The 24,123-nt window shown below is 50.0% G+C and overlaps 1 protein-coding gene across 3 annotated transcripts in view; it reads right to left on the bottom strand.

The window, feature by feature from the left end:
• The window catches only part of Pitpnm2 (phosphatidylinositol transfer protein membrane associated 2), a 131,545-nt gene that overhangs the window by 96,435 nt on the left and 10,987 nt on the right, over positions 1-24,123 (bottom strand). For 2 of the 3 annotated variants that reach the window (XM_032886806.1, XM_032886810.1), the window contains exon 2: positions 1,756-1,856. The exons of the other annotated variant lie outside the window; for it this stretch is intronic. The gene's annotated coding sequence lies outside the window, so the exon portion shown is untranslated. The remainder of the gene's footprint in view (positions 1-1,755; positions 1,857-24,123) is intronic. 3 annotated transcript variants of the gene reach the window in all.

Raw genomic sequence — 24,123 nt, 5'->3', positions numbered from 1 at the left:
GTATTATCAGAGGCACAGTGGAATGCTGGGACAATAAGAAAAGGAGAGATGGGTTAGTAGAGGTTGGGGGCTTACGAGGAGGGACTTGAAATGGGCCCAGAAAGGAAGGCAGGAAGTTGGCAAACAGAGTTGGGTAGAGGTGACTTCAGGACACTGGTACAGCACAGAACGCACCAGGAGGCAAACCGCTCACACGGGGGCTTCTGTCTGCTTTGTTCACAGCTGCGTCCCCGGCACCTGGAATAGTAACCTCCCTTCTGCGTGCACAGGCTGGCACAACATGCACGACACACCTAACGTACACCAAGTACTTGATAAACACTTGCAGGGATACGGGAATGACGCGGGGAAGTCACTGAGGACCCTGGGTGAGACGGGCTGTGAGGCTGCCACCTCTGCAAGCTCATTCATGGCAGCTGCTAAGCAGGAAAGAGCCCCTTCCTGTGAGAAAGGAAACAGGAAGTAGAGGCCCCAAGCCAAAGCAGGGGCAGGGTCTCTCTGAGCACCAAGAGGTGACATCAACGTTCAGGTCCTGTGGGGCAGGGTTCTCTGGGGGACTCTGCCTCACGCTGGAGGCCAACTGTACTGGCACATGGCAAGCATGCGGCTCAGACCTGACCACAGAAGCCATGAGCTGGGGCTGTGTGCTCTGATGTCACTGTTCCCATAGCTCCTCCTGTTCAGAGACACCTTAGAAAGTGAAGTCAAAACAAAACAAAAAAACAAAAACAACACACCGCACTCCCCTTAGCACGTGGAGGCCTTTTCTCGGCAAGGGAAGAAAATGAGTAATTAGAGAAAAGCACAGCCCTGGGTGCCAGTCTGCAAGCAGAAGCCAGAGGCAGCCCTGACAGCCCTGTGCCCTGGGAGTTTCCCAGTGAGGAAGGGGCCCAGCCGGTAGGAACCAAGAGCATTTCAAGGCTGGACCCAGAGGCCCGGGCATCACATTTGGAAGGCTGGACTGTGTGCTCCGGGTCAGAAGTTGCGACAGATCTCAAGCCCGCTGCTGGGCAGCTCTGTGACTGAGGCTAACACCTGAGGCTTCAGCTCCCTCAACTAAGATGGAGGTCCAAAGGAGGCTGAGGCCAGTAAGCCTTCCTCCCCTCACGGCTTTCTTCCCTAGAAGGAACATGCACCATCTGCAATCCCAAAGTCCAAGCCTTCTGATGAGTGTCCAGAAAGCAGAGTCCGTGGGAAGTCAGGGAGGAAGGCAAGGTCAGTCCACCACCTGGACTTTTACTAGAGGTTCTCATGTCAGGCAGGAGGTCAGAGGAGACGCTGTCTAGGAGATGAGATGGACAAGACGCAGAGTGGCATCAGAGGGACAGAGCCTGAGGAATCCCACAGGCACTAGCTTCTGGGTGACTGCTGCAGCTTGTGGGCAACAGAATGAGCAAGCAGCCCAGCCTTGCCTCTCCACGGAGGCCAGAAAGTCACTGGGGTCCCAGAGCCCAGAAGGAAGGTACCTTCAATCAAAACGCCTGCCTGCTTTGTCCCATGCCTGTCATCTGGAGCAGAGAGCCCAGATAGAACCTTGAAAACAAACAGCAAAAAAGTCCTCTTGGTGTGTTCTGCATGGGGGAGGAGGGGACAACAGCCGATACCAGAGACAGGATACCTTCCCAATCAATGGAGATATTTTCATGTAACCAATGGGTGGCTGTCTACCAACAGCAGTCAGAAAGGTTTTCAAGGGAACAGGAAATGGCAAAGGCTGGGCAGGAAGGCGGGCACTGCACAACAGTTGGTCTTTACCTTAGATCTGAGCAGCTCTGTCGACGTCTCCACCACAGGAGGAGGAATGATCAGTATGTCCACAGAAGGGAGTCAGGGACCAAGACACACGTGCCAGCATCCTGCAGGGAAAACCCAAAGGTAGAGGAGATGAGCCACCTGGGTTCCCCATCCCTCTATGCCAGTCAATAGGGAAACTGGTAGGGCCAGCCTCAGCCTGAGCAACATCAGACCCAAAGCCTCAGTGGAGCAAGGGGGCCAAAGGTGTGGATGACAGGGAGGTTTTACAAACCTGACACATGCGTTCAGGGAGGGAGCGCCTATCTCAGAACCGGGGATGGATATGCCTCCCGACTGCCCAGCTAGAACAACCACACAGGAGTGAGACTGACAAGCCTACACAGTTGCCTCCTCTACATGACCAGGACTCTTGGCTTCCAGCCAATGGTTTCACTCAGGACCCTGTTAGGATTAGAGAACCTCAAGCCATAGTATGAGGGTTGGGTAGGGACAACCGGAAAACTAGGCAAAGCAGGAAGAAGTCGGAGACACTTGGCTGGATGCTTGGTTGGAAGATGCAGGCGGTCTCCAGTCTTGCCACTGCGCCTCTAACTCCCTTCATCTAGACACAATCGGAACAGATGCCTACTCCTGCCACGCACGCACAGGCCAGAGCTGAGCTCACAAAACAAGAGAAGAATGATAGGGAATTGGGCCAGGGGAGGGTGGCACACACTTTTAAGCCCAGGTAGGAGACAGGTTGATCTCTGTGAGTTTGAGACCAGCCTGGTCTACAGAGCAAGTTCCAGGACAGCCAAGGCTACAAAGAGAAACCTTGTCTTGAAAAACCAAACAAACAAATAGATAGAAAGATAAATAAATAAGAAAGTTAGAGAAATGGGTTTTCATGGAGTCCCAGTCACCCACAAGCACCAAAGAAGCCACTGTTCAACCCAGGACTGCCACAAGTACTGAGACAGGCCCAGATCCACATCACAGCTCAACTAGTCCTCATCTACCAAACATTTAGGTGCCCATTCCCCTGCACCTGTACGCCCCTCCAATGACCTGCCCTGTAGTCCCCAGCAAGTCACAGACACTGACATATTCCAGGAACCAACGACCACGTTCAGGACAGTCTCACTTCAAAGGCTGAAGCCAGGCACCGGGACTAGTAAGACACTGGGTGTGTGTGCAAGGGCGAACAATCTCGACAGAGGTAAGTGTAAAACCCAAGGGATGTTTAATGGAGGACCGCGATGACAAAGTGATCAACTGCCAGTGAGCCACACAGCCGGCAAGAGTCAGAGGAGAGAAAGAGGGAATGGGGACGTGCAGAGAGCTAGTGCAGCACAGCAGTGGGAGGTGTGGCTGCAGGGAACGGCGGCGGGCTTTTCACACACCACCCACACTGCCCATCCTACTCCCTAGGGAACACCATGGTGAGGGAGCGAGCAACTTTTGAGGGCTGGCCTTCAGAGACACAGCTTCCTTGGCAGCCCTGCCTCTGACCCGTGTTGATTCACACATCCTCGTACTTTCCTGACCCCAGAGCCAGCAAAACGCCCCAGATTTCCCAGAGTCCAGCGCGGGCAGATACTCCGGCTACCCAGTCCGCTCTGCATGCACCTGGTGCCACCGTTCACCAAGCTCCACGCAACTATACCATCCTGGTTCTTAGCTTTCACCGCCGCCCTTCTCAATAGTTATGAGGTCATCATGTAAGGTCCCCGAATTCCAGGTAAGGGAAACCATGGGGAGTGTTGAGTGTCATGCTAACACCTCCCGTGGGGAGCCAGTTTTGTCATCCAAGTTCCTCTATTCTACATGACTCCCCATGGGTGAAGAGGACAATGGCAATTCGACCAGCAGGGACTAAGGGAAAGAAGCATTCTGGGACAAAAAAGCAAAGAGGGTTGCTGTGTGAGGGAACCCGCTGGAGATCTGAGATGCATGCAGTGCTAGGTTAAGTAGTACTAGGTTAAGTAGTACTAGGTTAAGTAGTAGACTTCACAGACTATCACTTGTGAAACAGAACTCGCGGTGTTCAGAGCTCTGTTAGAATGAAACAAAAAACATGTCCCTGGTCAACCCATGTTCCCTCCAAAGATTTCGAACATACACTGGGTGAAGTGAAGCATCCCCTTGCTGAAATCTGTCCGCATGCCTGCTCCACATTTGTGTAGCCATGACCCCGGGAGCCCCAGTCCACACTCAAATACAGCGTGTGCTGCTATTCCTAGGAATGAGAAGAAAACATTTTGCTACCTTACGTTTTAAACTTAAATGCCCTGCGAAGACGTGGAGAATTGCAGGGGAGAGAAAACAGTAAACCAAAACCAAACCTGCCTGAGAGACAAGGATGGCGAGAGTCGGAATTGCTTTCCTCAAAAGTTTTCTGAACCCTGGTGCTGTCTCAGTCAGTGGAAGTGAACTGGTAAACGAATCTGTTTCTCTACACGGTTTCCATTAATAGAATATCAGTCTCTCCTCAGCCCCACTAAATAAATGTCAAACAAACACTTAAAGAATACCGGTTTGATGGGGTGCCAAGTAGCTCCCTTGCCCAGACGTCCACATGCCTCAAGCTGGCCCCGGCTGGAAGCAACTACGAGTGGGTAGTGAGACTGAAGCCAGTGCTGCTGTCTCCACCCCCGTTGACATGGAGACTGAGGCAGGTGGCTGCAGAATGGGTAGAGAAGATGGCACACAGGGCAGGTGGCTCGAAAGCAAACCGTCCAGGGCCTTGGAATGCCATGGGGACTCGGGGTCGCTTTATTTTAAAAATTTACATATACCTTACAGTGGCGCAAAGCTTGCCCTTTGAAAGCATCCAGCCGTTGTCGCCAGTGCTTATTAGCCAACACGCTGTCTTAGCCTGCAACACTTGTACCCCTCTTTAGAGAAACCCAGTACCCATGAGTCACCGCTCAGTCTCTCTTCCCTCCTAGCCCCCGGGGACCACTAATTTGCCTTCTGTCTGTGTCGATTTGCCTGTTTTAGACATCTGGCATTAGTGGAGTCATACAGTATGCAGCCCTTACGAGTCTGGCTTCTTTTTCTAGGGTGGTGTTTTCAGAGACCATGGCATGTGGCAGTATGCCATCCTCTTTCTTTTTTCTTTTCTTTTCTTTTTTTTTTTTTTTCGGAGCTGGGGATCGAACCCAGGGCCTTGCTCTTGCTAGGCAAGCGCTCTACCACTGAGCTAAATCCCCAACCCTGCCATCCTCTTTCTTAATGTCTTAAATCTCAATGTAGTTTTTTGCAGTGCCTGTGACTGAGTCCAAAGCCTCACCAATGCCAGGCAAGCCCTCTCTCTGCCTCTGAGCCGTACTCCCAGCTTCCTTCAGTCCGTCTTATAACTGAACTGCATTCAGTTGAATGGAAGAGATCACGCTTTGCTTCTCTGCGCGTCTGCTGTTGACATCTGGACAGCACTGGCAATTAAGGAGACACTGCTGTGAACACTCGTGGACGAGTTTTTGGATGGACCTGTTTCTAATTTCTCTTAATCTTGAAATGAAATATAAAAGTCTAGTTTGTTCATTTGTTGTTGCACAGGGCGTTAAACCTAGCGCGTCACGCATGACAGGCAGATGCTCACCCTAGGCTGCATCCCCAGGCCAAAGTCGTCGCTTAATATATACACCAAGGAGTAAATACATCTCCATTTTGAAAGCTACCAAAACTCAGCAGATAAATTGGGTACTGGGTGAGGTAAGTTCTTTCTTGCCCCTGCAGAACCTCCTTCATCCACACAGAGGCTGCTGCTGTGATGACAGTGCCTGGGAGAACTAGGTGAGCAAATCAGGCCAGGGAGAGTAAGCACACTACACAGGGCAAGTATGAGTCCCACGTGGGCACTCTACTCGGGGATGAACTTAGCTTAGAGGCAGTAGGCCAAACTCTGCTCGCGCTCGCTCTCTCTCTCTCTCTCTCTCTCTCTCTCTCTCTCTCTCTCTCTCTCTCTCTCGGCTCTGAAGTCAGGTTCTACCACATCCAGGTTCTGAGATTCTCTGGAACTTGGTTTTCTTATCTGAGAGAACGGTCACTAGTACAGACTCCAGGCATCTTCAAGAATGAGTCTGTGAGAGCAACCATTTAACACCTTGCTGGGCACATACCGTTGTTACCTTCACTCCCTCGTACACACATGGACACACACTGGACTCTGATGTAAGGGTCCAGAACACAGCCACTTCCGGGCAGGGGCTCAGCTAGTCAAGGGGCTGAGCATTACACCCAGTTCCTTAACTGTACGCCCAGTTCCATGCCTACCCCCAACCCCCCGGGGGAGGGTCTCAGTATGTAACCCTGGCTAACTTGGAACTCATTACGTAGACGAAGCTAGCCACTAAGTCCCAGAGATCATCCCACTTCTACCTCCTGAGTGCTGGGATGAAAGGCAGGCAGCACCATGTCACAGCTCTCTTTTGGGGGCTGAGTCTCTGTGGTCTCCATGAGACCAGTTCCTGGCCTTCCACTGTGTCACCTCTACTCCTACCTGAGACCAGGACGCGCCTGCCTGGGTACCCCATGTCTGGGCAGGTTGACTGAGCATCTCACTGCTTGGCTCTCACAGCCAAGTGAGTCCTCTGTACCTGCTCACCCACCATGCTGCTCTTTCTCAGGCCCAGTGTGCTACAGACAGTGGGGACTCTCAAGACCTTCAGAGTGGAGAGCCCTCGGGTGCTGGCAGAAACACGGGGGGGGGGGAGCATTGGGAAGCCACAAGGAACTCTTCTCCTCCCCGCTGGTAGATGGTGAACGCAGAGCTCAAGCATGATCCTGGGAGCTGGGAAAGCACAGTCGGGGAAGAGGGACCCGGCAATGTTTCCTTGAGAGTGCAAGAGTTCATGGGGGAAAAACCCAGAACACACACACACACACACACACACACACACACACACACACACACAGAGGAACGCATGGCAAAAAAGAGAAATTCTTAGCCTGCAGCAGTTGGTAGCATTATGTAAAATCCCAAGCCCACAAAAATATCATTTGGATGATAAAAAGTTAAATTTAGCTAAGTACAGGGTGACTAATACTATGAGGGAGAGGCAGCACCCCCAGCTGCCTGGAGCTGATTCAGCTGGCTTTTAGAAACTTCTGACAAGTAACCAGGGCCCGGTGGAGCACAGAATAACAGATTATGTAATGAGAGGCACAGCCTGCAGCAACACAGAACAGTACCAGTGGGAGACTATGGCCGTCTTCAGGGGAAGCACTGGGCCCTGGCCTGAGATGATCCCCCAGAGATGAGCCTCTCAGAGAGCCGACTCCCGGAATCTGTGTGCTTCAGAGGCCTCCGTCGGCCAGCAGGCTCTTGAACAGGTCTGCAAAGACCTCTCCCAGCGTGGTCATGGCAGATGTTACTTGGGTGGCCTTCAAGAAGCCAGGACCTTGTGGTGTCCCCTTCTTTTGAATGGCCCTTTGGCTTCTTGTAGCCAATAGGGTGGACTGGAAGTAACCCTCGGCCAGGTTTGAACCTCCATCTTGAGAAGCCTAACGAAAAACTGAAGGCAGGTATGCAAACAGGTGTGTGTCTCCCTAAATTCACGGAGGCACTCTGCCCAATAGCTAGGCGTCGGAAGACAGAAGTCCAGTAAAATGTGGTCATCGGTTCAGAGCACATCTGCTGTAAAAAGGATCCCTTTGAAAAAGGAATTCAGATACGCCTTACAATACCTGAAAATACTCTGCCAAGTGAATCAAGCTGGACACAAGAGGATAAACATAACCCATTGCATGAGACAGCCAGGGCAGTCAGACTGGTAGAGAGACTGGAGAACTGGGGTGGGTGAGGGGGGTGTCACTAGACTTGAGAAAGGAAGGGAGTAGGGTGGCAGGGAGACAGATGTGATGCTTGAGTTTTAGTTTCCCGGGAGACTGTTCCATGGGGAACTGAGTGCCCAACGGTAAGAATCTACTTCACTGCCTCTGTGCTATGCCCTTTAGGACAGTTCAGCCTCAGCTGCATGATTTATATGCATTACCACAAAGGGAAAAATAAGAAAAGAAGGAGAGAGCAGAAGCGGCAGCTGTGGCCTGGATGCAGCTGACTTGCGCTCTGGAGGGGAGCAACAGCCACTTGGGAAACCAGTTCTCTGAAGGTCACTGAGCTGGGAGAAGCCTGCCCCAGACATGGGAAGCAGATGCATGCAGGGAGCCCCTGCTGGCTAGCATGGTCACTCTGTCACAGGAATCGTGCCACTTAGAAGTAGGGCCTTCCAGGACAAGTCAAGCTGTGACAGCTGACACTAGAGAACAGAGGTGTTGCAGTTGCCAAGTCCTGCCTGGATTGCCACCTCAGAAGCAAACACGAGAGGCTAGCACATGAGAGGTGTGGGTCACTGTTAAGTAGCAACAGACAACTGACGTGGTGTAGCTGAGGGGTTTGCAGAAAATTCTGTTCCTAATAGGAGACTAGGGCGGACCTTTTGTCCTCTTCAGAACACATGAGTCACTAAGAGGAGCCTGTGCTTTAGTGAGGCTTGGGAAGAGACTGACTTTCCACGCTCGGCTTCCCAGCGGGGTGGGTGCTGAGGCCTCACAGCTGCACTGGGGCTCAGAGTTCTCTAGTGACCCGGTGGAGGAGCCAGGCCATTCACTGACTCCAGCTCTTTGTTGTCATGGGTTGCACTGTCCAGAGTGGAGACTTGAACATGGTGTGACACCAGTGGAACTTCCTGCGTACGGTGGGTGATCCTTAGTGTGGGGCTGAGACTAGGGACCCAGCTAGAGACTATGTCAGTCAGCTCTGTCTGTCTGTGCCTCAGTTTCCTCATCTTCTGAGTGTGAATGTGACCCCAGTCAGCTCCCACCTCTAACCGTGCTACAGTTCTAACAGAAGGAAGTGTGGATACGTGATCCAAATCCCAAGCCGACTCCACGTGAGATCTTTCATGTGAAAGAACCAAGGGTCCCTGTTCACTTTGTGGAAATCAGATCCAACTGGATGATAAGAAGGAGTGACAATGAAGCTAGGCATGGGGACAAATGCCTGGAATGCTGCTAGCATGTGAGAGGTTGAAGAAAGAGGATGGTGAATTTGAGGCCAGTCTAAGCTATATAGTGAGATCTCTCTCTCTCTCTCTCTTTCTCTCTCTCTCTCTCTCCTTCCCTCCCTCCCCTTCCCTCTTCAAAAGACTAGGAAGTTGATTGTTGATATCTATATTGATAATCCAGAGATCTGACACAGATACGGAATACGTGGTAATCATGCTAAAAGCACACACTAGGACCTTTGTTCATGATATTCAATGCTCCCTGGTTCCAAAACACTTATAGCCTAGGTTCACTCCACGACAGGACAGCAAACAGGGAAGGGAATATCTACACCAAGATCCCTAGTTTGAGGGCAATCTGCACACTTAGCTGTGTGCTTCTTGGTAAACAAAACAAAGAGGGAGACGAGCTGGCCCACAGAGCTCTGGCACACTGGAAAGCAGTGGCTCATGAGAAGCAAACCTTGTGTTGGTGAAGAGCTGAGGGGAACATGGTGCCTCCTCAGTATCTGGGAAGGAACGGCCGGAGACCATGCTTGCCTGAAGCCTTCCAGGGGGCAGGGGTGGCTTTGCAGCTCTGCCTGTGACCTGACAGGCTGTCAGGAGCTCCTCGTGGTTACTCTTCATCCTTGCTAGTGTCAACACGGCAGCGCTGTGGTAATGATGGGAAATATTTACATACCACACCTCTGGTGGGTTGTTTGGACCATCTGGCTACTGGATGTGTTAAGGATTTGTCAAACACATGGCCCTTCCACGAACACCGTGCTGGAGGCCGAAATGGCAGCCATCACTCTCTCCACCATGGAGAACAAGAGAGGCCATCTCCTATTATGTCTCTGTGGCTTATGCCCAGGGGCAGCCTCGGTCACCTGCAGCCCAGGAAGGTGGCTTCCACCCCGGGCGTAAGTGAGCTCAGCGTCCACGACAGTCAGGTTCCGGCTGAGGGCCTCTTCGGTAGTCAAGTGCTCCAAATGAGGTTCCATGAGGCCAGCCAGCAGAATGAGCAGAATGACTGCAGGCGATGGCTGGGAATTCTCAGAGCAAATCAGTTCAGTTGTCTATCCCGACAACAGTCTCTGTCACTTTCCAACACGGCTCAGGCTTTACGGCTCAGCCAGGGGAGGATGGGAGCTTAGCCTTGCCCAGTGGGATTTCTTGGCTCTGTCCATGTCTCTGCCAAGTTCTAACTCCATTCTGGACCTGTAAAGGTTTTGTTTTGTTTTTTCCCCTGGGTTGACGTCAATTTTTTTCTCCTTCTTCTTCTTTTTAAGTTTAGGGTGTTGGGTGGGTTGTTTTATTATTATTTTCTTAATTTTAGTAAAGGCAAAAAAGTTCTTTTCAGAGCCTGTTCCAAAGTAGCAATTTTCTTAATGAGAAGCACATGCTTGCCGCCCACATGAGGAGGCTGTGTCAGCGCTGCTCACAGTGCCCTGTGAATGTGGCAAGTCATGTCACCTCCCTGACAGCTGGTGAGTCAAGGGGAGCTGCTGGCCGTGCGCTGCATGGACAGCCAGGCCTGACTTCAGGCACTGGCACGGGCTTCCCTGGGGCATACTAGCAGGGGAGACCCAGCTATGCTTCTTCACATATGAGCCCACAGCAAACCTCATTCTATCTACAATCTCAAGCGATCTTCCACGAAGATGGTTTTAGATTCCCTGCAGTCCCAGCACTTGGGAGGCTGAGACAATAGAGGTCAAGGCCAGCCAGGGCGGCACAGCGAGTTCCCAGCCAGCCTAAGCTACTTAGTGAGATAGTGTCTCAAACAGAAAATAATAATAATAATAATAATAATTTTTTTTAAAAAGGAAATCACTATTTGAACGAGAGAGAGAATAAACTTCTCCAGGGCTGATTCTGCCCTTCGGGGGCAGTTAGAAAACAGTGGGCAGAGTCTTCAGTTCATTCTGGAAACAGTCGTTTCAGAACAGCCAGAAGTAGTAATGGTCTTAACAGACTAGCATAAAACAAGCCTCAGGTGTGGTGGTGCACGCCCGTATTCCCAGCGCTCCAGAGGCGGAGGCAAGAAGATCTCAAGTTCAAGGCCAGTCGGAGACAGAGAGTCCCAGGCCAACCTGGGATAGAGCAATACCCTGTCTCAAAAACTAACAGGCTGGGTGGTGGTGGCGACGCACACCTTTGATCGCAGTCAGAGGCAGGCAGATCATTGAGTTTGAGGTCAGCCTGGTCTACATAGTGAGTTCCAGGACAGCCTGGGCTACACAGAAAAAAAACCCTATCTCCATTTGGTTTTTTTGTTTGTTTGTTTTGGAAGGAAGGAAGGAAGGAAGGAAGGAAGGAAGGAAGGAAGGAAGGAAGGAAGGAAGGAAGGAAGGAAGGAAGGAAGGGACTCCCAACAGGAATGTTGTGAGACCAGAAAATAAATGTGCTGTAATCTGACAGCTCTGACTCCCTGGGTTGTATGGATTTAGACGGTACCAGCTTCCTGGAATCTGTTCTGGCTACAAAGTGGCCATATTGTTCTAACTACTTCTTGGGTACTGGGATGAGCCAACTCAGGTCAAGGGCCTCTCTGTATTGAAACACCAAATAGAAGGTCATTGGTCTTCCCTTTGCTTTTCTCTTTGCCATGGGTGGGGTCCACAAACCTATGGGCAGGGGACCATGACCAAAGTCAGAACCCTCATCCAGAGGCAGCGGAGTCCCATCCACATCTCAGACAATCCCCTAAACGAGTACACAGCTAGCTGTGGCACAGCACTGAGGCTTAGTAACAGTGTCCCTGACGACAGGTGCAGTGTGGGTAACGGCTTCCACTGACAGAACACCTTCAGCACGTGGGCAGCTGTGAGGAGCCAATGTATCTCCAAGAAGCTTCCCCTTGCGGCTTGGAACCCTGAGCCCAGCAGGGGAGTACCCACAAGCAGCTGCTCTAAGCCACGGTGGGCTTCTAAACAGACACCTGCCCTGCCCATCTGCATCTAGAAGAACCAGGCAAATGCTCTTTTTATAAAGTTTATCTGAGCTGTGGCGAAAACATGAAAGCCACAAAGAGGACTGTGTCCAGGTCACTAGGAGCTTTCGCTCGTGTCAGGCTCCAAAGGGTTCAGCAGCAGGCTGGAGCCACACTTGCAAACGTAGACCTGGGCAGGCCAGGCCTACTCTGTTAGGGCACAGGACCTCAAGCCATGGAGGCCCAGCTGGCCCAGCCATTCACTTCTTGGGGTGCCGCCTTCGACTCTGGTATCACTGGTTTCTCTACATCTCCGAACCTGACCCTAGGGAGTAAATGAGCTCTAGGATTGGCCAAGCTCTCACCGGTTAAGGTGGGCCAAGAACCACTAAGCTGGCAGAGCTGAGGGCTCCGTGCCTTCTCTCTAGACGGGCCTTTTGTGTTGCTTCCTAGCCCTCAGGGCAGAAGAGGAAGGGAGGCCAGTGAGCTGTAGGTTTCGTGTGAGGTTATGGGGCCGGAGCATGCACTGGGCTGGCCATGTTCAAGTGTACAGTTCAGTGGCACTAAGGTCATTGTGCAACCGCTGTAGTCACCACCCTCTTTTAGAGTCTTCGTTCTCCAAACTGAACTCTGTCCTCATTAAACACAAACTAACCATCCCCTCCAGCCCCAACTCCTGGTGCCTTCTGTGAACTTTTGTAGCACTTTTCCATGTCCTTATTTGGAAAATTAGCTTTAATTTTACAGATCTGTGCAACTCAGGCATGTGGAAGGTCCTCCTAGGTACATACAGGCTCCCTGACACATATATGAAAGAAAATTCTTATCAGGCGAGAACACTAGGGACCCAGTTGCTTCTTAGATGTCTTGTGATGGACAAACTGACAAAGGAGAGGCAAGGCCCAGGAAGCCCCTTCCCTGCCTCTTATGAGGAAGGAAGCTTGCGGGCTAGTCTGGAGAATCCTGAACATAAATGTCCCCTCTGTTGTGTACACATGGGTCTAATGCACAGGCCACTTTTGCCTGCTGACTGCAGCCTGCCTTTGAGTGGGCAAGCCCCTCATCCAGGACTTGTCTCAAATTTTCATTTTACTTAAAATCTCTTTCCTTGCCTGGGGTTTTGAGGTTAAAAACCAACCCCTCCTATTCACACGCCATATGTCACGATGCACGCTGACACTACTTTTGTGGGAACAATTCAGCCACAAGGGTCCCGAGTAGAAGGAAAATAGCCACACTGCCTTGGCAATGCAGCCTCCAGAACTGTGTTGCCCAGGTGACAGGGCGAGAACCGTGTAAGCCAGAACCCAGCTGCAGGACCCTGCTTCTTATATAGCACCACCCTGAACTCCATGAATACTCGCCCCATGAGGGCCCATCTGCAGAACACAAAGTTGATCACCTGAGAAATCTGGCAATGCTAAACGCAGCAACAGGAGCTCCCTCGTCGGCGCACAATTCAGGAAGTTCAAAATGCTGTGCATAAGAGTAGACAGCTGTTCCTGTCCTTGGAAACAACACATATTGATACGCGCAGAAGAAACACACACACACATTCACACATACACATAATACATAGGCTCACATACAACATGTAAACAGAGTCAAAAATACACAGATATACACATATAGATATGAATACATCCATACAATAATCACTCACATATATAAACACACGTGAACACATATAAACATGCATGCATACATACAATAAGCACACACACACTCATACATACACACACACAAACACATACACCGAGCTGTCGTCCATCATTGTCCCTGGAGAGGAAAACAAAGTCACTGAAGACAAGGGTGGTAAGATGTCTGGTGTTGGTACTCGGACCATAAAATGTATTGTTTATTGGAGTAATTTTAGAAAAACAACGTCAGACCTTCCTATTTTATTGTTTCTATAGTGTATGTGTTTTAGTTCCATAAATCAAGGCATAATCAAATTTATCTTTGGAGTCACGTGCCATGCACAACTTTCTCAATGTTTTGCCATATGTTCTTTAAAAAAATGAATGAGTGAACAAATGATTAATGAATAGCAAAGGGAAACTGGGAAGACCATGTTCTTTGGGAACTAGAAAGCCCAAAGTCTTACGTGGCTAGAGAAGGAGAGGTTACAGAACTGGGACGGATTCTGAGGCATGAATAAGATTCAGGGTATTGAAGGTGATACACACCACTAATGGCGCAGTTAACAAGCCTTTACGTTGTTTGATTTTTTTTTTAAATAGTTATCCTAAAATGCTGACATTTGGTACCTGGTTTGAAATCACAGAACAAAGCCAGATGTGGTAGCTCATGCCTGTAATCCCAGCAGTTGGGAAGGCAGGAGGATCAAGAGCTGACGACCAGGCTAGACTACGGAACAAGTTTGAGGCTAGCTTGAGCTATGCGAAACCCTGTCTCAACCCTCTGACCCTCATCAAGGAAGGAGGAAAGTAGGAGGCAGGGACTGAAGGACAGTGAGAGAGAATGGGAGGGGGCACAAAATGCAAAGAAAATAATAAGTGATTCAAATATCTTGAAACACACTTTTGGAACAATATTATTAGCGAAGTCTTTGAAATTCCTTCAATGATAAAAAAAAAAAAAAAAACAACAACAATAATAAGAACAAACTACAAAGCCTGTGAGTTGATTCAGATCCTCTCCCAGGATCACTAAATGCCCAGTTGGGGAACTCTTGCAGATTCACCTCCCATTCCTGTCCTATTCTCAGGCTAGCAGGATGGCAGCAGCCCTTACTAGGCTGAGTAGCCAGTCATAATATGGCTTGGAAGAAAAGCTATGCCACAGGACCTATGGCAATCACAGTAGCCTCCTGGAGTGTCAGAGAAGCATCCTCTGATGCAAAAACAAATGGTAGAAGTGAGAAATCACAAGAGAGAGAGAGAGAGAGAGAGAAGAGAGAATATATATATACAGAGAAGGCTAGTCCATTGAGAAAGGAAGTGTGGGGTCCTAGTGAACCCTGGAGGACACACACTGATCACTCATCTGTGGTCTCAGAGAACAGCCTAGCTGGTGATGAGACATTACCTACCATCCCATACCTCCCTTCAGTCACATGATTCAGCCATCAACTGAACTATTTCCAGTGGTCCCTACTAATTAAAAGACAAGTAAGAAATGCTTTTGAGAAAATGGTTAAGAATGTGATGGGTTGGCTGGCTTTTGAACAGATGGTGCCTTCCAGTAGGTAGTAATCCACCCTGCTTCTCTCACCTGGCTCTCCTGATACACTGCACACCTTTCAGACTACACAGTCGCCTTGGGAGGACCTCAAAGCCAAAGGGATATTCCAAGACCTGCTCTGATACAGAGCATGGTTTGTCTTTCCCAGAATTGCAGCCATCATCCATCCAGATGATTATCTATCCAGAGATAATGGATATCTGCCTTCTGTGATGATGACTTAATGGTGCACAAATCTGTTCTAGAACATTCTGAGGGACTCATCAGGACTCCATTGGGAGAGCTGAAGCACTCTGCAGTATAGCGTGCATATCACTGCCCCTGGGTCTGCTGAGATCCCGAGTCCCAGGGGGGCAGTTGGCCCAACTGCCTGAATGCCATTCTTATTAACTGGAAAACGGGGGCCCCATCTCCTGACAGTGTCAGGGGTCCCTTCCCGACCGAGTTCACCAACCGGTTTCTGCTGACACTGGAACGCAATGGCGGTTGTTTACTTATTATCTTCTAACTGGCCGCCATATTGTCTGGCTAAAGCCCGGCTGATTGTCTTCCAGTTTATCTATTTTACAAACCCGAGGCAAGTGTATCCACTCAAAACATTAATTTTTAATTAATTCTTAAAACCTCTTTTCTAAGAGTTATGTGTGCTTCTCTGCTCCAGACTATCTTATTGCTTGCATCGAGACTACTGACTGATAAAGAGGAGGGCGTTTGCCTTAAAACGGACATTTATGGTCATTTCATGTCTCTAGCTGCACCCCCAGGACCCTGCCTGCCTTGCTGCAGTGCCCAGGAGCAACTGCTTTGGAATGGATTCCTGCTTTGGAATTGGCACTAGAGTGTTCGGCTACTTCTCGAAAGGGAGTGAGCACTGACGGGTGATGTTATCATGCAGAAGGCTTCACCTGCCCCTCGAGTTCTGTCTTTTAGAGTTAAAAAAACAAAACAAAACAAACAAAAAAAACAAACTTAACTTCATCAAATCATCCTCATGCTTTTGGTTCCTTTTTTTATTTTTACTTTCTTTCATTTAGTAGGTCACCTAATGTTTAATCATCCTTTACATTTATGAGGCTGTGACGAGTCCTGCACTGGACGTTCTACTCGGGGAAACATGGGGAGACGCAGAGAAAGGAAGAAGTCCTGCTGCAGGAGGGAGGAGAGGAGTGCAGGGAAACCAGCGGGTGCGCAAACATGCACACGCCTGCACGCCATGGGGACAGCCAGCTAGCCCTTGTGAGCCGACGAACCATCCAGCGGGCACAGCTAGGACCGTAGACATAAATCAAGCTCGTCAGGTTTCCTGCAGGAGGTGGCACAGATAATAGGGCAAAGAGGCGAGAATGACAGCCTCTGGATTGGAGTTCAGTCTCGCAGGCCCCAAGGCACACTTCTTGTCTACAATCTTCTCAGTGGGAAACAGTGGAGATAATTACAGACTGTAAGGGGCTGTGGGCAGTTCAGACTCCATTGTATGCTGGGGCTGGGGTTCCGAGAGGGAGCTGATCTGTCCAAAAGACACAGAGCCACTCTCATCCCCTTGGCTCTGAGGGGGAAGGAAGATGAACCGGTGAGACTCTGAAGCCACGGAAAGAAAAGAAAAGAACATGAGTCCCTGTGCGAAGTGCTAGAAAAGGGCTGGGTCTGAGGGTGGTCGTTATGCTAGGCTCAGTGCCGTGGAGAAGGAAAAATGGGGAGAGCCTAGAACTGCCCACCGTACACATAGGTGAGGAGAAATGATGCACCTACGTAGGCACACATAGACAGCGGCGCAAGGAGAGCGGCTCATGCTCATCCAGCCATTTACCTAACAACCCAAGTTCAGTAGTGTCGCCCCAAGTTCATGACCCAGCTTTGGACATAGGGTCTCGGAAGATATAGTGAGCCAAGGCGAGGGTGCCAGGCCACAGGGTGGTCTTAATCAAGTGTGACTGGATTCAGTCCTTATAAGAGAACAGACACAGGGCTTGATCTTATGCTAGTGGCAGGATACGTGTCTAGTACGCATGAGGTCCTAGGTTCAACCGCCAATATTGCCAAAAGTTAAGAAAATAAAACCAGCGTTCGGGCGTACACAATAAATAAATAAAGCTTAAAACAACCACAGCAGGAGGACACGAAGGGAGCAGTCCATGTGAGGACAAGACGTGGAGTCTGCAAGTCCCAGCCATCAGCGGCAGCTAGGAGGAGGCCTGGGTGGGGCACATTCTCCCTGCAGGAGAGTTTCAGGAAGGGGGCAGCTCACCCAACAGTTGGACTTCTGTGTGGAATGAATTCTGGGTGCTGGAGGGGCTTAGTTATGATGCCGAGATGCTAACGAGAGACATGAGAGACTAGCCGGCCCTGAGTTGCTGACGAAGACAAGAGAGACTAGCCGCTGTAGTTTGCCTTTCAAGGGCCCTGAGAGACAGGGAGGGTCTGGTTCCATGTGGTGGCCCCTCACCTGCCACACAATCAATGGTCCCCTCTCTGCTGCCAGTCTTGCCTTCCCTGTACCTGAGGTCCTAATGAGAAAAGAAGACTCACTTGGCTGTGACCACTCCCAGAAAGATTGGTGGCCCGACCAGGCCAAGCCATAAGCGGGAGAGAACACGAAGGTCCTGAGGGAGCATGAGGCCCACTAAAGGTCTACCAGTAGGTCTGCAGCACGGCTCGCCAGGCTGTCTGCATCACCCACATCCATGTCCCCGCCAGTATCCTGCGCCCCCCAGCAGTGCTATCTTCCACCCACTCTGCAGCTGGGGACCCTGGCAGGGCCGTGGGCAGCTGGCATCTGCTCTCTGAGGAGGTATTTATCTTTCCACTTGCTGAGAGCAAGCGTGTGCCATAAAAGGACATGCCCAATGTCAGGTGCAGAAGTGCTCCACGGAGACAGATGTTCACATGGCCGTGAGGCTGCTAACTTCCAGGGCTGCCCCTGCAGAAGAAGCTGGGGCCCCGCTGTGCAGGAGATCTCAGGCAGGCCACAGATGTGAGCACTGTCCCCGTGCCTAGGTAAACACAGTGAGGCGTCATCTGGCCCACGAGCACTGGAGGTTCTAAGAATATCCGTGCCAAGCCGGCGAGCTTGAGATTTCTGTTCCTTCCCTTTCTTTCCCCATTTCATCATTTAAGTCTACGGTCCAGCAGCCCTCGGTGCAAACATAAGGCTGTGTGGCCACTGCTGCTATTCCAGAATGTCTCGCCGTCCACTGAAGTTCCCAGCTTCCCTCCTGCTAACTGCCAGTCTACGTCCCACCTCTAGTCCTCGGACGGGCGGTATTGACCTTGTGTGGCTGTCTTCTTTCACTTAGCAGGCCCCTTCAAAGCTTCCTCCCTGTGTAGTGTGTTAACGCTCCATTCCGTTTCATGGCCAGTGCTCCACCGGATGCGGACCATGTTCTGTTTACCTAGTGCTGGGAAGTCCAAGCTGTACCTTTCGGTTAGGATCTCCAGTCTTCCTGTGGACACCGGAGAGGAGTTGCTGAGGCCTCTGCTTTTGCTTCTCACGGGGTGGCCTGTGCGGTGGACCCTCTGGCCACGTGGTAATCGTTCTCCACAGTTGCTGCAGCATCTTACGTCCCACCAACTCCTCCACATCCTCTCTAGCGCTCGCTTTACTTTATTTCTAGAGGTTTACGATCATAGACAAGCCCAAGACTCTAAACAGATACAACCGACAGGATGTGGCTCCACGGCCCACGGTGGCCAGGTATCCACATTAGACCGGTAAACACTCAGCACAGGACTACATTGATGTAGTCAGGAGGATTCATTTGAGGGTCCTGCTTTAGGGCTCACTGGCTGTGTGACTCCGGCACATACTTGAACTTCTCTGAGCCTCAGCTACTCCTGCTGTGGGAAAGAAGCTCATGTGGAAGTGTCACCTCCTCCTGGAGCAAACTGTGACTGGTCCTAGACTCTTATCGTAAGGTCTGTAGGACGGCATAGGAGAGGTTGGATGGGCTGTTTCCTTCTTGCTTGCCCCATCGTTTACTATTAGCACGAAAAGGGCTAGAATGCTTTCTCTTTGATCTTCTCTGCCTTCAAATAGAGAGGACAAAAGAAGAGAAAAAGAAAAACAAGGAGTGGGAGGAGTCTAGATGATCTCCTGAGGACAACCTTAGCAACACACACACACATACACATACACATAGACACAGGTCTACACATATATACACACATGCCCTCACACAGTCCACATACACACATGTTCACACACACACACATCCACATAGACACAGGTCTACACATATATACACACACGCCCTCACACAATCCACATATACACATGTTCACACACACACATCCATGTATACATAGGTCCACACACATACACGTTTACGCACACACACACACACGTCCACATATACATAGGTACACACACACACATATACACAGATCTACACATATACACCTGTCCTCACACATGTCCACATATACACAGGTCCATACCCATACACATGTTCATACACACATACACATACACATATACACAGGTCCAACATATACACACGCCATCACACGCATCCACATCTACACACACACATACACATGTTCACACATACACATATACAAAGGTCTAACATATACACACATCCACATATACACACATCCAAACACACACACACACACACACACACACACACAAAAGGCCTCATCCCTTATCATAAACACAGTTTCCCCAGTATCATGTCATCAGGTCCAAGAAAGTAGGACGTGGATTCTTACTGTGAAGACGTGAAGGTCTAAGGAGGTGAAGCAGTCCCCCAAGATCACAGAGCACCTCTCAAATGGGGTCCCCACTCTTCTCTATTAGTCTAATCAATACAAGAGATGGCTGTGGGCATCCACACACAGGGTCACACCCAATGGCAACCCTGAGGCCATTACTCTGTCACTGTGCCTGCCTCTGTGGTGTGCCAGTGCCTTCTCTCCCTCTCCTCCCCCTCCAACCCCCTCAGATATGGGGGGGGGGGATCGTTCATGCTGACCAAGGTCCTGACTAAGAAGTCCTGGGAAGGAAGCAGCCCCCTGTCCTCTCTGCTAGTGGAGGCATGTATCCTTATGGGCCACTAGCTGATATCTCCATAGTGACAGAGTGACACAGGCAGTGGGGCTAAAAATAGCACCTCTACCTGATGAAAGCCCTGCCTGTCCAGTTCCGGCTGCGTGGGACTCTGAAGAGCCTGAGGACCAAGATCTCAACAAGAGAGGCCCTTAGGCCATTAGAAGGGCAACAGCTCACTCAGTTCCTCCAGGGAAGCAGCTCAGCCAAGGTCCTGAGTTAATGGGCTCTGTGTGGGTGGCCCCGGAAGGCCTGCAGTCACCAGCATTCCTGTTCCTGTGCAGGCAAATGTTCCTTCTCAGCAGGCCAGCCCAGCAAGGAGTACCTCTCAGCCTTGTCGGTGAGAAGCACTCTCTCCCCAGCTGCGCTCCAGTAACTTCTCCTCAACACGGTTCACATAAAACTCCAGGCAGATAAGGAAGCCCACCCAACAGGCCACTTAGTAGGTAACCCCAGACTTGTTCGACCCCAAAATGGGTACTGAAGGTGGTAAGGTGCCCACAACAGTAGGTCAGTGCAGAGCTCAGCGTGGGGTAGCCACCATTTGAGACCAGGAGGCAGGGACCCTGAGGACACTGCCTTCCCCTTGGCCTCAGCATTCTTTTCTCTACAACAGGCTGACTTCAGCAGCAACTGTGTGGTAAAGGGAGGTGTGGCACGGAGCAAATGTCACAAAAAGCACACGGTGGGGTTGGGGATTTAGCTCAGTGGTAGAGCGCTTGCCTAGCAAGCACAAGGTCCTGGGTTCGGTCCCCAGCTCCAAAAAAAAAAAAAAAAAAAAAAAAGCACACGGTGCCACGCTTGGCAGGACTGAGAGAGGGTGTGTTGTGTTGTGGTGGTGGACTAGCCTAGAGACCCCTGTGGTTGGACATTTCCACGTGTGGAAGCTCATCACACACAGGTACCAAGCTTAGCCTGTTCCAGGAGAGCCCACAGGTGAGAGAGAGAAAGATTTGGACAGAACCTTTGCCAGCAGCAGTACCACAGCGGCAAACCAACTGCTTCGTGTGTCACTAGAAAACAAACAGGGATGGGTAGAAAGCTTAGTGCTACATTGTCTAGCATGGTTAACGCCCTTCTCCATCCTCATCATTGAGGGAAAGGGAAGGTTGTGGTGGTGGGTTTTGTTGTTGTTGTTGTTGTTGTTTTGTTTTGTTTTGTTTTAATGTTCACAGCCAGGAAATACCACTTTTCACTTACGTATTCTAAAGCTGCTTGATTATTTAAAGCCATTACTTAATTAGTTTTAATTTTATTTCATATATATGGGAGTTTTGCCTAAATGTATGTCTGTGCGTGCCTGGTGCCCTCAGAGCTAGAAGGGGGGCGTCTAACCCCCTAGGACTAGAGCTGCAGGTGTTTATATGTCACCTTGTCCTGGGAATCGAACCTGGGTCCTCAGGAAGAGCAACCAGTGCTCTTAACGGCTGAGTCATCTCCCTAAGCCCCATTTAAAGCCTTTTAAAGGTGGCTGAGAAACATTCTCAAAGTGAGAATACTTCACCTGGGCTCTGTCCCCTCAGATTTTCACATGTACGTTACAGACTTCAGTCCCATGTCATCAAAGCCTTCTGCTTGTCACAAACACACCTCCCTATAACCGCTACCCCACCCCACCCGCAACCACCGTTCCCTCTGGTGCCCTGAGCCTGGCGTCTCTCCGTATGTGTGCCTCAGTGGGATCCTGAAGTACTTTCTGTGACTCATGTGCTTCAGTTAACACAATGACCTCAAGTTTAATCTGCATGGTTCTGTATATCACATATCCATCCTGTGGCCACACATTTCATCTCCTGACGAACTGTAAAACTATCTGACTTTTCGATTATCTTTGTGAATTTACCATGAACGTATATTACTTTGGAATTTTTTAATGATTTAGTTGTGTGACTGTATGTGGGTGGGTACGTGCGTGTGAGTGTAGCTGTCCAAAGAGGCCAGAGGTGGCTGGTCCTCCTGGATCAGGAGTTATATAGGCAGTTGAGCCTCATGTGGGTGCTGAGAATTGAACTGAGGTCCTCTGCAGGAGCAGGGAGAGTTCTTTTTTTTTTTTCCTCCCTGGAGCTGGGGACCGAACCCAGGACCTTGCGCTTGCTATGCAGCGCTCTACCACTGAGCTAAATCCCAACCCCTGCAGGGAGAGTTCTTAACCACCAAGTTCTCTCTCTCTCTCTCCAGCCCTGAAAGTTTTTAAAACTAGGAAAATAAATAGAAATTTAAGCTAGGACTAAAGAAAGGGGCCACTCGCCCCTCTCTCTTGGATGCCTCCTCCCTCAGTCTCAACCTGCCACTCCATCTGTGTGACCTTGGACAGAGCTGCCCTCCCTTTCCTCTTCTGTGTAATCTCTTAACATGAGGTTCTAGCATGACTATGCTATGGTAAATCTATAAACGGCCTTGAAATTCTCCAGTAGAGCATGGGGAATACAACCAGCCATTCTTCGTGGTCTGGGTTAATCATTAATATCCTTAATCGTGAATGGGAAACACAACTGGCCTCACTGGCCACTGGCAATGGACTTCCCAAGTTGCTTGTTCCTCAGGCGCCTGGATAGTTAATTAGGGCAATGAAAGCAAGTGTGACTATGTGAATTCCAGACCGACTTCCTGCTCCCACTCGGTTCCCCCAGGCTAGTGATGTCATGTCATTCTCTTGGCTACCTTTCCTGAGCACCAGTGGACAAGGACCTAGGGAACATGTGTCCCCTGTGTTCCCTACCATCACCTGCTGGGAGTCACTGAGAGCCAAGATGCCTGCCTCCTTCCGCACCTTGTTCCGGGTGATCAGGATGGGAAGGAACCTTCATAGGTCCACATGGCAGGTGAGACCCTTCAGAATGCTCTGATGAGACCTGCCAACCTTCATACCTGTGACATAAAAACCTGTACATACTCCATCAGGATGACAGTGCACATGCAAAGCCACCCTCACGGACCATCTCCTGTCCAGCATCCCTGGAGATGGAAACGGAAGCCAAGGCACAGAGAGGTGTGATTATCAAAGGCCGCTCCACCTCTAGCTCCCGACTTCCTGGCCAAGTATGATTTTTTTTTCCTTTTGGTTGTTGTTTTGGGGTTTTGTTTGTTTGTTTTTCAAGACAGAGTTTCTCCGTGAGAGCCTGGCTGTCCTGAACTTGCTCTGCAAACCAGGCTGGTGTCGAACTCAGAGATCTATTTGCTTCTGGCTCTCGGGTGAGCCACTACCCTGCTCACTTTTCAACTACAAGTAAAACAAGCCAAAATCTCACTGACCCAGAAACATCCAAACAACATGTGGCCTGTCTATACAGTGTTGTTCACCCTGACAAAAGCAGGCAATTCTGGTATGTACTATAAGGCTGACGCCACCAATATGACATCCCTATAGCCTCAAATCCAAAAAGGCAGGAAGTAGGGGAATAGTTGCCAGGCCCGGGGAGGAGGGTGAGGAACTGTTTAGTGGGAACAGAGTCTCAGCATGGGAAGATGAGAGACTTGTGTGGACGGATGGTGGGGATGGCTGCACAGCCACCAGAGTGTTCTTACGGCTGTTAAACTGTACTCTTAAAATGATCAGAGTGATGGATTTTATATTGTGTGTATTCTGTCACAGGGAAAAGGGACTGAGGCACCGACATCTGTACAGCCCGGTGGGTGTTGAAAATATGATGCTGAGTGACAAAGAAGCCAGACGCAGGGCTGGAGAGGTGGCTCAACAGTTAAGAGCACTGACTGCTCTTCCAGAGGTCCTGAGTTCAATTCCCAGCAACCACATCATGGCTTACAACCATCTGTAATGGGATCTGATGCCCACTTCTGGTGTGTCTGAAGACAGTGACAGTGTACTCACATACATGAAATAAATAAATAAATAAATAAATAAATAAATAAATAAATAAATAAATAAATCTTTCTTTAAAAAAAAGAAGCCAGACACAGAAGGACACACATTCTGTTTACAGAAGACATCTAGAGCAGGTGACTAGGGAAACAAAGAGTCCATTCATTGTTGCCGGGGGGCAGGAGAAGAATGGGGGCTGCCAATAGGTATGGGGTTCCCCCCCCCTTTAAAGGGGTAGAGTGTTCTGGAATGAGAAAGAGGATGGATGTACTAAACGTCACCAGTTGTATACTTCCAACGTGTCTAGTTTCCCACAACCTGAACGCCAGCCGCCAAGCTTCATCACATGACCTTCCCTGGAGAAAGGTAGAGATGAGGCATCTATTCT

This window comes from Rattus rattus, chromosome 16, assembly GCF_011064425.1.
Source record: "Rattus rattus isolate New Zealand chromosome 16, Rrattus_CSIRO_v1, whole genome shotgun sequence".
Taxonomy (NCBI): Eukaryota; Metazoa; Chordata; class Mammalia; order Rodentia; family Muridae; genus Rattus; species Rattus rattus.
This window is presented reverse-complemented; position numbering and strand designations above follow the sequence as displayed.